We start from the raw sequence: 11,315 nt of genomic DNA on the forward strand, positions 1-11,315 counted from the left end.
GTCACACAGAAAAAGAAACATCATAAGATATCACTAATACAAGGAATGTAAACCTGGCTACACAGGAACTGAATTACAGAACAGAACAGGGTCTCAAATTTAGAAAACCAACTTATGCTTACTTAAGGGGAAAGGTGAGTTGGGGTGCTGCATAAAACCAGAGATTGAAATGAGCACAGATAAAGTTCCTTAAGCCAAATATGGAATAGACAAGAGCTACTCCTTGCTGAACGAAATGGACTCAAAACCACATATTAAACGCCTAAGAATGTACCTGACTAGTAAGTATCTTAAAACCTATGGATTGCTATGTCTCCAAAAGAGAATCAAGCATGTGTACAGGGGCATAAACGCAGCAGTGATAGGATTGGAGAGGTTCGGTGAGCAAATGAAGACCCTTTGAAGTCATATTGCATGGTACCCATTCCCGGGTTTCAACTACCCAGGTTTAAGGTATTCTTCCTTCAGCTAAAACATGCATGTGGAACCTAGAGTATGATCAACCATGTGATCGGGAGACGTGTTCAAATATGTCTCAGTTTTCGTACCCTGGTACTCGAGTGCAACATTCCAGATGCTTTACTAACACTCTCCCGACTTGGAGAGTCAGTCCCTTTAACCTCCTGTTTGGCCCAGTTTGCAATTTCTGCGGAAGATGAACAGGATTAGCGAGAACCAATGAGAGACTAGCTGGAGGTGTCTGGACGGGCAAATTTAACTCTCATTTCCCACCAGGAAGAGGAATTAACCAAAGGCTCAGCGTGCCGAGCTGGAACCTGCTTAGGGCCTGAAGCCATCTTGCGGTGTTGCGGCCAGCTCAAAAGATAGCGAGTTGAAGAAATGAGCTCAGGGGCACTGTAATTCACAAACCTGCAGAGTTATAAATGACAGCTATCGTCCAAAAATATACTGAAGTAAGGCTGCCAAGAGGACTTGAAAGCAGGGCAGAATTGCAGGAAACCGATTTCAGGAGGTAGACTGGAATTGCATTGAAAGCATAGGAAAAGAGGCAGAACGTCCACAATGATGCACTTGGCCAAAAAGGGCGTATGCGTTTTTTCCTGAATATATTCAGGAAAAAACGCATACGCCCTTTTTGGCCAACCAAGCAAGCTTGCAAAGGAAATCTGCACTACAATGAAGTCTCACTTCCCCCCGGTCAAAAGGGCCATCTGAAAAAAGTGTAGAATCCAGAAAGGCAGGACAGGCCATGGAGAACTGGGAGCCTTGTTATGCTGATGGGCGGGATGTAAATTGCCAACAACCACTCGGGAGAAGTGTATGGTGTTTCCTGAAACATCTAAAAAACAAAGCAACAGAGCCTAGGGCACTTCCACTTATGGTCCTATAGCTTAGGGAAATTAAAATCAAAAAGACACAGCCACCCCAAAGTTTGGGACGCCTCTGTTTACAAGAACCTCGTTTACCGTACAAGTTCAGTATCACAGAAAGTATAAAATGGATAAAGAACTTGTGGTACTTACGTACAATGCAGTATCACTCAGCAATGAAATCTATGTCATCAGGCCCTTAGCAGCACAATGAGTGGATTCAGGTATGATGATTCTAACTGAAATAAGTCACACAGGAAAAGACACATCATAAGATATCAGTAATACACGGAATGTAAACTTGGCTACACAGGAACTGAATTACAGAACAGAACAGGGTCTCAAATTTAGAAAACCAACTTATGCTTGCTTAAAGGGAAAGGTGAGTTGGGGTGATGCATAAAACCAGAGATTGAAATGAGCACAGATAAAGTTCCTTAAGCCAAATATGGAATAGGCATGAGCTACTCCTTGCTCAACGAAATGGACTCAACACCCCATATTAAACGCCTAAGAATGTACCTGACTAGTAAGTATCTTAAAACCTATGGATTGCTATGTCTCCAAAAGAGAATCAAGCATGTGTACAGGGGCATAAACGCAGCAGTGATAGGATTGGAGAGGTTCGGTGAGCAAATGAAGACCCTTTGAAGTCATATTGCACGGTACCCATTACACGGGTCTCAACTCTCCAGGTTTAAGGTATTCTTCCTTCAGCTAAAACATGCACGTGGAACTCAGAGTATGATCAACTGTGTGAACGGGAGACATGTTCAAATATGTCTCAGTTTTCCTCCCCTGGTACTCGGGTGCAACATTCCAGACGCTTTACTAACACTCTCCCCACTTTGAGAGTCAGCGCCTTTAACCTCCTGTTTGGCCCAGTTTGCAATTTCTGCAGAAGATGAACAGGAATAGCGAGAACCAATGAGAGACTAGCTGGAGGTGTCTGGACGGGCAAATTTAACTCTCATTTCCCACCAGGAAGAGGAATTAACCAAAGGCTCAGCGTGCCGTGCCGGAACCAGATTAGGGCCTGAAGCCATCCTGCGGTGTTGCGGCCAGCTCACAAGAAAGCGAGTTGAAGAAAGGAGCTCAGGGGCACTGTAATTCACAAACCTGCAGAATTATAAATGACAGCTATCGTCCAAAAATATACTGAAGTAAGGCTGCCAAGAGGACTTGAAAGCGGGGCAGAATTGCAGGAAACCGATTTCAGGAGGTAGACTGGAATTGCATTGAAAGCATAGGAAAAGAGGCAGAACGTCCACAATGATGCACTTGGCCTAAAAGGGCGTATGCGTTTTTTCCTGAATATATTCAGGAAAAAACGCATACGCCCTTTTCGGCCAACCAAGCAAGCTTGCAAAGGAAATCTGCACTACAATGAAGTCTCACTTCCCCCCGGTCAAAAGGGCCATCTGAAAAAAGTGTAAAATCCAGAAAGGCAGGACAGGCCATGGAGAACTGGGAGCCTTGTTATGCTGATGGGCGGGATGTAAATTGCCAACAGACACTCCGGAGAAGTGTATGGTGTTTCCTGAAACATCTAAAAAACAAAGCAACAGAGCCTAGGGCACTTCCACTTATGGTCCTATAGCTTAGGGAAATTAAAATCAAAAAGACACAGCCACCCCAAAGTTTGGGACGCCTCTGTTTACAAGAACCTGGTTTACCGTACAAGTTCAATATCACAGAAAGTGAAAAATGGATAAAGAACTTGTGGTACTTACGTACAATGCAGTATCACTCAGCAATGAAATCTATGTCATCAGGCCCTTAGCAGCACAATGAATGGATTCAGGTATGATGATTCTAACTGAAATAAGTCACACAGAAAAAGAAACATCATAAGATATCACTAATACACGGAATGTAAACTTGGCTACACAGGAACTGAATTCCAAAACAGAACAGGGTCTCAAATTTAGAAAACCAACTTATGCTTGCTTAAGGGGAAAGGCGAGTTGGGGTGCTGCATAAAACCAGAGATTGAAATGAGCACAGATAAAGTTCCTTAAGCCAAATATGGAATAGACAAGAGCTACTCCTTGCTCAACGAAATGGACTCAACACCCCATATTAAACGCCTAAGAATGTACCTGACTAGTAAGTATCTTAAAACCTATGGATAGCTATGTCTCCGAAAGAGAATCAAGCATGTGTACAGGGGCATAAACGCAGCAGTGATAGGATTGGAGAGGTTTGGTGAGCAAATGAAGACCCTTTGAAGTCATATTGCATGGTACCCATTCCACGGGTCTCAACTCTCCAGGTTTAAGGTATTCTTCCTTCAGCTAAAACATGCATGTGGAACCCAGAGTATGATCAACCGTGTGAATGGGAGACGTGTTCAAATATGTCTCAGTTTTCCTCCCCTGGTACTCGGGTGCAACATTCCAGATACTTTACTAACAGTCTCCCCACTTGGAGAGTCAGTCCCTTTAACCTCCTGTTTGGCCCAGTTTGCAATTCTGCGGAAGATGAACAGGAATACCGAGAACCTATGAGAGACTAGCTGGAGGTGTCTAGACGGGCGAATTTAACTCTCATTTCCCACCAGGAAGAGGAAATAACCAAAGGCTCAGCGTGCCGTGCCGGAACCAGATTAGGGCCTGAAGCCATCCTGCGGTGTTGCGGCCAGCTCACAAGAAAGCGAGTTGAAGAAAGGAGCTCAGGGGCACTGTAATTCACAAACCTGCAGAGTTATTAATGACAGCTATCGTCCAAAAATAGACTGAAGTAAGGCTGCCAAGAGGACTTGAAAGCGGGGCAGAATTGCAGGAAACCGATTTCAGGAGGTAGACTGGAATTGCATTGAAAGCATAGGAAAAGAGGCAGAACGTCCACAATGATGCACTTGGCCAAAAAGGGCGTATGCGTTTTTTCCTGAATATATTCAGGAAAAAACGCATACGCCCTTTTTGGCCAACCAAGCAAACTTGCAAAGGAAATCTGCACTACAATGAAGTCTCACTTCCCCCCGGTCAAAAGGGCCATCTGAAAAAAAGTATAAAATCCAGAAAGGCAGGACAGGCCATGGAAAACTGGGAGCCTTGTTATGCTGATGGGCGGGATGTAAATTGCCAACAGACACTCCGGAGAAGTGTATGGTGTTTCCTGAAACATCTAAAAAACAAAGCAACAGAGCCTAGGGCACTTCCACTTATGGTCCTATAGCTTAGGGAAATTAAAATCAAAAAGACACAGCCACCCCAAAGTTTGGGACGCCTCTGTTTACAAGAACCTCGTTTACCGTACAAGTTCAATATCACAGAAAGTGAAAAATGGATAAAGAAGTTGTGGTACTTACGTACAATGCAGTATCACTCAGCAATGAAATCTATGTCATCAGGCCCGTAGCAGCATAATGAGTGGATTCAGGTATGATGATTCTAACTGAAATAAGTCACACAGAAAAAGAAACATCATAAGATATAACTAATACACGGAATGTAAACTTGGCTACACAGGAACTGAATTCCAAAACAGAACAGGGTGTCAAATTTAGAAAACCAACTTATGCTTGCTTAAGGGTAAAGGTGAGTTGGGGTGCTGCATAAAACCAGAGATTGAAATGAACACAGATAAAGTTCCTTAAGCCTAATATGTAACAGACAAGAGCTACTCCTTGCTCAATGAAATGGACTCAACACCCCATATTAAATGCCTAAGAATGTACCTGACTAGTAAGTATCTTAAAACCTATGGATTGCTATGTCTCCAAAAGAGAATCAAGCATGTGTACAGGGGCGTAAACGCAGCAGTGATAGGATTGGAGAGGTTCGGTGAGCAAATGAAGACCCTTTGAAGTCATATTGCATGGTACCCATTCCACGGTTTTCAACTACCCAGGTTTAAGGTATTCGTCCTTCAGCTAAAACATGCATGTGGAACCTAGAGTATCATCACCATGTGATCGGGAGACGTGTCCAAATATGTCTCAGTTTTCGTACCCTGGTACTCGGGTGCAACATTCCAGACGCTTTACTAACACTCTCCCGACATGGAGAGTCTGTCCCCTTAACCTCCTGTTTGGCCCAGTTTGCAATTTCTGCAGAAGATGAACAGGAATAGCGAGAACCAATGAGAGACTAGCTGGAAGTGTCTGGACGGGCAAATTTAACTCTCATTTCCCACCAGGAAGAGGAAATAACCAAAGGCTCAGCGTGCCATGCCAGAACCAGATTTGGGCCTGAAGCCATCCTGTGGTGTTGCGGCCAGGTCACAAGAAAGCGAGTTGAAGAAAGGAGCTCAGGGGCACTGTAATTCACAAACCTGCAGAGTTATAAATGACAGCTATCGTCCAAAAATATACTGAAGTAAGGCTGCCAAGCGGACTTGAAAGTGGGGCAGAATTGCAGGAAACCGATTTCAGGAGGTAGACTGGAATTGCATTGAAAGCATAGGAAAAGAGGCAGAGCGTCCACAATGATGCACTTGGCCAAAAAGGGCGTATGCGTTTTTTCCTGAATATATTCAGGAAAAAACGCATACGCCCTTTTTGGCCAACCAAGCAAACTTGCAAAGGAAATCTGCACTACAATGAAGTCTCACTTCCCCCCGGTCAAAAGGGCCATCTGAAAAAAGTAAAAAATCCAGAAAGGCAGGACAGGCCATGGAGAACTGGGAGCCTTGTTATGCTGATGGGCGGGATGTAAATTGCCAACAGACACTCAGGAGAAGTGTATGGTGTTTCCTGAAACATCTAAAAAACAAAGCAACAGAGCCTAGGGCACTTCCACTTAAGGTCCTATAGCCTACGGAAATTAAAATCAAAAAGACACAGCCACCCCAAAGTTTGGAAGGGCTCTGTTTACAAGAACCTCGTTTACAGTACAAGTTCAACATCGCAGAAAGTGAAAAATGGATAAAGAAGTTGTGGTATTTACTTACAAAGCAATATCACTCAGCAATGAAATCTATGTCATCAGGCCCGTAGCAGCACAATGAGTGGATTCAGGTATGATGATTCTAAATGAAATAAGTCACACAGAAAAAGAAACATCATAAGATATCAGTAATACACGGAATGTAAACTTGGCTACACAGGAACTGAATTACAGAACAGAACAGGGTCTCAAATTTAGAAAACCACATTATGTTTGCTTAAGGGTAAAGGTGAGTTGGCGTGCTGCATAAAACCAGAGATTGAAATGAGCACAGATAAAGTTCCTTAAACCAAATATGGAATAGACAAGAGCTACTCCTTGCTGAATGAAATGGACTCAACACCGCATATTAAACGTCTAAGAATGTACCTGACTAGTAAGTATCTTAAAACCTATGGATTCCTATGTCTCCGAAAGAGAATCAAGCATGTGTACAGGGGCATAAACGCAGCAGTGATAGGATTGGAGAGGTTCGGTGAGCAAATGAAGACCCTTTGAAGTCATATTGCATGGTACCCATTACACGGGTCTCAACTCTCCAGGTTTAAGGTATTCTCCCTTCAGCTAAAACATGCATGTGGAACCCAGAGTATGATCAACCGTGTGAACGGGAGATGTGTTCAAATATGTCTCAGTTTTCCTCCCCTGGTACTTGGGTGCAACATTCCAGATGCTTTACTAACACTCTCCCCACTTGGAGAGTCAGCGTATTTAACCTCCTGTTTGGCCCAGTTTGCAATTTCTGCGGAAGATGAACAGGAATAGCGAGAACCAATGAGAGACTAGCTGGAGGTGTCTGGACGGGCAAGTTTAACTCTCATTTCCCACCAGGAAGAGGAAATAACCCAAGGCTCAGCGTGCCGTGCCGGAACCAGATTAGGGCCTGAAGCCATCCTGCGGTGTTGCGGCCAGCTCACAAGAAAGCGAGTTGAAGAAAGGAGCTCAGGGGCACTGTAATTCACAAACTTGCAGAGTTATAAATGACAGCTATCGTCCAAAAATATACTGAAGTAAGGCTGCCAAGAGGACTTGAAAGCGGGGCAGAATTGCAGGAAACCGATTTCATGAGGTAGACTGGAATTGCATTGAAAGCATAGGAAAAGAGGCAGAACGTCCACAATGATGCACTTGGCCAAAAAGGGCGTATGCGTTTTTTCCGAATATATTCAGGAAAAAACGCATACGCCCTTTTTGGCCAACCAAGCAAACTTGCAAAGGAAATCTGCACTACAATGAAGTCTCACTTCCCCCCGGTCAAAAGGGCCATCTGAAAAAAAGTATAAAATCCAGAAAGGCAGGACAGGCCATGGAGAACTGGGAGCCTTGTTATGCTGATGGGCGGGATGTAAATTGCCAACAGACACTCGGGAGAAGTGTATGGTGTTTCCTGAAACATCTAAAAAACAAAGCAACAGAGCCTAGGGCACTTCCACTTATGGTCCTATAGCTTAGGGAAATTAAAATCAAAAAGACACAGCCATCCCAAAGTTTGGGACGCCTCTGTTTACAAGAACCTCGTTTACCGTACAAGTTCAATATCACAGAAAGTGAAAAATGGATAAAGAAGTTGTGGTACTTACGTACAATGCAGTATCACTCAGCAATGAAATCTATGTCATCAGGCCCATAGCAGCATAATGAGTGGATTCAGGTACGATGATTCTAACTGAAATAAGTCACACAGAAAAAGAAACATCATAAGATATCACTAATACACGGAATGTAAACTTGGCTACACAGGACCTGAATTCCAAAACAGAACAGGGTCTCAAATTTAGAAAACCAACTTATGCTTGCTTAAGGGGAAAGGTGAGTTGGGGTGCTGCATAAAACCAGAGATTGAAATGAGCACAGATAAAGTTCCTTAAGCCAAATATGGAATAGACAAGAGCTACTCCTTGCTCAACGAAATGGAATAAACACACCATATTAAACGCCTAAGAATGTACCTGACTAGTAAGTATCTTAAAACCTATGGATTGCTATGTCTCCAAAAGAGAATCAAGCGTGTGTACAGAGTCGTAAACGCAGCAGTGATAGGATTGGAGAGGTTCGGTGAGCAAATGAAGACCCTTTGAAGTCATATTGCATGGTACCCATTCCACGGGTCTCAACTCTCCAGGTTTAAGGTATTCTTCCTTCAGCTAAAACATGCATGTGAAACCCAGAGTATGATCAACCATGTGAACGGGAGACGTGTTCAAATATGTCTCAGTTTTCGTACCTGGTACTCGGGTGCAACATTCCAGACGCTTTACTAACACTCTCCCCACTTGGAGAGTCAGCGCCTTTAACCTCCTGTTTGGCCCAGTTTGCAATTTCTGTGGAAGATGAACAGGAATAGGGAGAACCAATGAGAGACTAGCTGGAGGTGTCTGGACGGGCAAATTTAACTCTCATTTCCCACCAGGAAGAGGAAATAACCAAAGGCTCAGCGTGCCGTGCTGGAACCAGATTAGGGCCTGAAGCCATCCTGCGGTGTTGTGGCCAGCTCAAAAGAAAGCGAGTTGAAGAAAGGAGCTCAGGGGCACTGTAATTCACAAACCTGCAGAGTTATAAATGACAGCTATCGTCCAAAAATATACTGAAGTAAGGCTGCCAAGAGGACTTGAAAGCGGGGCAGAATTGCAGGAAACCGATTTCAGGAGGTAGACTGGAATTGCATTGAAAGCATAGGAAAAGAGGCAGAACGTCCACAATGATGCACTTGGCCAAAAAGGGCATATGCGTTTTTTCCTGAATATATTCAGGAAAAAACGCATGCGCCCTTTTTGGCCAACCAAGCACGCCTGCAAAGGAAATCTGCACTACAATGAAGTCTCACTTCCCCCCCGGTCAAAAGGGCCATCTGAAAAAAGTAAAAAATCCAGAAAGGCAGGACAGACCATGGAGAACTGGGAGCCTTGTTATGCTGATGGGCGGGATGTAAATTGCCAACAGACACTCGGGAGAAGTGTATGGTGTTTCCTGAAACATCTAAAAAACAAAGCAACAGAGCCTAGGGCACTTCCACTTATGGTCCTGTAGCTTAGGGAAATTAAAATCAAAAAGACACAGCCACCCCAAAGTTTGGGACGCCTCTGTTTACAACAACCTCGTTTACCGTACAAGTTCAATATGGCAGAAAGTGAAAAATGGATAAAGAACTTGTGGTACTTACGTACAATGCAGTATCACTCAGCAATGAAATCTATGTCATCAGGCCCGTAGCAGCATAATGAGAGCATTCAGGTACGATAATTCTAACTGAAATAAGTCAAACAGAAAAAGAAACATCATAAGATATCAGTAATACACGGAATGTAAACTTGGCTACACAGGAACTGAATTACAGAACAGAACAGGGTCTCAAATTTAGAAAACCACATTATGTTTGCTTAAGGGTAAAGGTGAGTTGGCATGCTGCATAAAACCAGAGATTGAAATGAGCACAGATAAAGTTCCTTAAGCCAAATACGGAATAGACAAGAGCTACTCCTTGCTGAATGAAATGGACTCAACACCGCATATTAAACGCCTAAGAATGTACCTGACTAGTAAGTATCTTAAAACCTATGGATTCCTATGTCTCCGAAAGAGAATCAAGCATGTGTACAGGGGCATAAACGCAGCAGTGATAGGATTGGAGAGGTTCGGTGAGCAAATGAAGACCCTTTGAAGTCATATTGCATGGTACCCATTACACGGGTCTCAACTCTCCAGGTTTAAGGTATTCTCCCTTCAGCTAAAACATGCATGTGGAACCCAGAGTATGATCAACCGTGTGAATGGGAGATGTGTTCAAATATGTCTCAGTTTTCCTCCCCTGGTACTTGGGTGCAACATTCCAGATGCTTTACTAACACTCTCCCCACTTGTAGAGTCAGCGTATTTAACCTCCTGTTTGGCCCAGTTTGCAATTTCTGCGGAAGATGAACAGGAATAGCGAGAACCAATGAGAGACTAGCTGGAGGTGTCTGGACGGGCAAGTATAACTCTCATTTCCCACCAGGAAGAGGAAATAACCCAAGGCTCAGCGTGCCGTGCCGGAACCAGATTAGGGCCTGAAGCCATCCTGCGGTGTTGCGGCCAGCTCACAAGAAAGCGAGTTGAAGAAAGGAGCTCAGGGGCACTGTAATTCACAAACCTGCAGAGTTATAAATGACAGCTATCGTCCAAAAATATACTGAAGTAAGGCTGCCAAGAGGACTTGAAAGCGGGGCAGAATTGCAGGAAACCGATTTCAGGAGGTAGACTGGAATTGCATTGAAAGCATAGGAAAAGAGGCAGAACGTCCACAATGATGCACTTGGCCAAAAAGGGCGTATGCGTTTTTTCCTGAATATACTCAGGAAAAAATGCATACGCCCTTTTTGGCCAACCAAGCAAGCTTGCAAAGGAAATCTGCACTACAATGAAGTCTCACTTCCCCCCGGTCAAAAGGGCCATCTGAAAAAAGTGTAAAATCCAGAAAGGCAGGACAGGCCATGGAGAACTCGGAGCTTTGTTATGCTGATGGGCGGGATGTAAATTGCCAACAGACACTTGGGAGAAGTGTATGGTGTTTCCTGAAACATCTAAAAAACAAAGCAACAGAGCCTAGGGCACTTCCCCTTATGGTCCTATAGCTTAGGGAAATTAAAATCAAAAAGACACAGCCACCCCAAAGTTTGGGACGCCTCTGTTTACAAGAACCTCGTTTACAGTACAAGTTCAACATCGCAGAAAGTGAAAGATGGGTAAAGAAGTTGTGGTATTTACTTAAAAAGCAATATCACTCAGCAATGAAATCTATGTCATCAGGCCCTTAGCAGCACAATGAGTGGATTCAGGTATGATGATTCTAACTGAAATAAGTCACACAGAAAAAGAAACATCATAAGATATCAGTAATACACGGAATGTAAACTTGGCTACACAGGAACTGAATTACAGAACCGAACAGGGTCTCAAATTTAGAAAACCAACTTATGCTTGCTTAAGGGGAAAAGTGAGTTGGGGTGCTGCTTAAAACGAGAGATCGAAATGAGCACAGATAAAGTTCTTTAAGCCAAATATGGAATAGACAAGAGCTACTCCTTGCTCAACGAAATGGACTCAACACCGCATATTA

At 43.7% G+C, this 11,315-nt stretch overlaps 1 long non-coding RNA gene across 3 annotated transcripts in view; it reads right to left on the minus strand.

The window, feature by feature from the left end:
* LOC307181264 overlaps positions 1 to 11,092 on the minus strand; it is a 102,268-nt gene extending 91,176 nt beyond the window's left edge. The window contains exons 1-3 of one of the 3 annotated variants that reach the window (XR_013826259.1): positions 10,964 to 11,092; positions 6,228 to 6,305; positions 3,113 to 3,150 (exon numbers count right to left, since the gene is read on the minus strand). This is a non-coding gene — a long non-coding RNA (uncharacterized lncRNA). Of the gene's footprint in view, positions 1 to 3,112; positions 3,151 to 4,680; positions 4,731 to 6,227; positions 6,306 to 10,963 lie in introns of those variants that run through there. The other 2 variants (XR_013826260.1, XR_013826258.1) reach the window with 2 other exon arrangements.
* Between the last annotated feature and the right edge of the window lie 223 nt (positions 11,093 to 11,315).

This window comes from Stenella coeruleoalba, assembly GCF_951394435.1.
Source record: "Stenella coeruleoalba genome assembly, contig: scaffold_41, whole genome shotgun sequence".
Taxonomy (NCBI): Eukaryota; Metazoa; Chordata; class Mammalia; order Artiodactyla; family Delphinidae; genus Stenella; species Stenella coeruleoalba.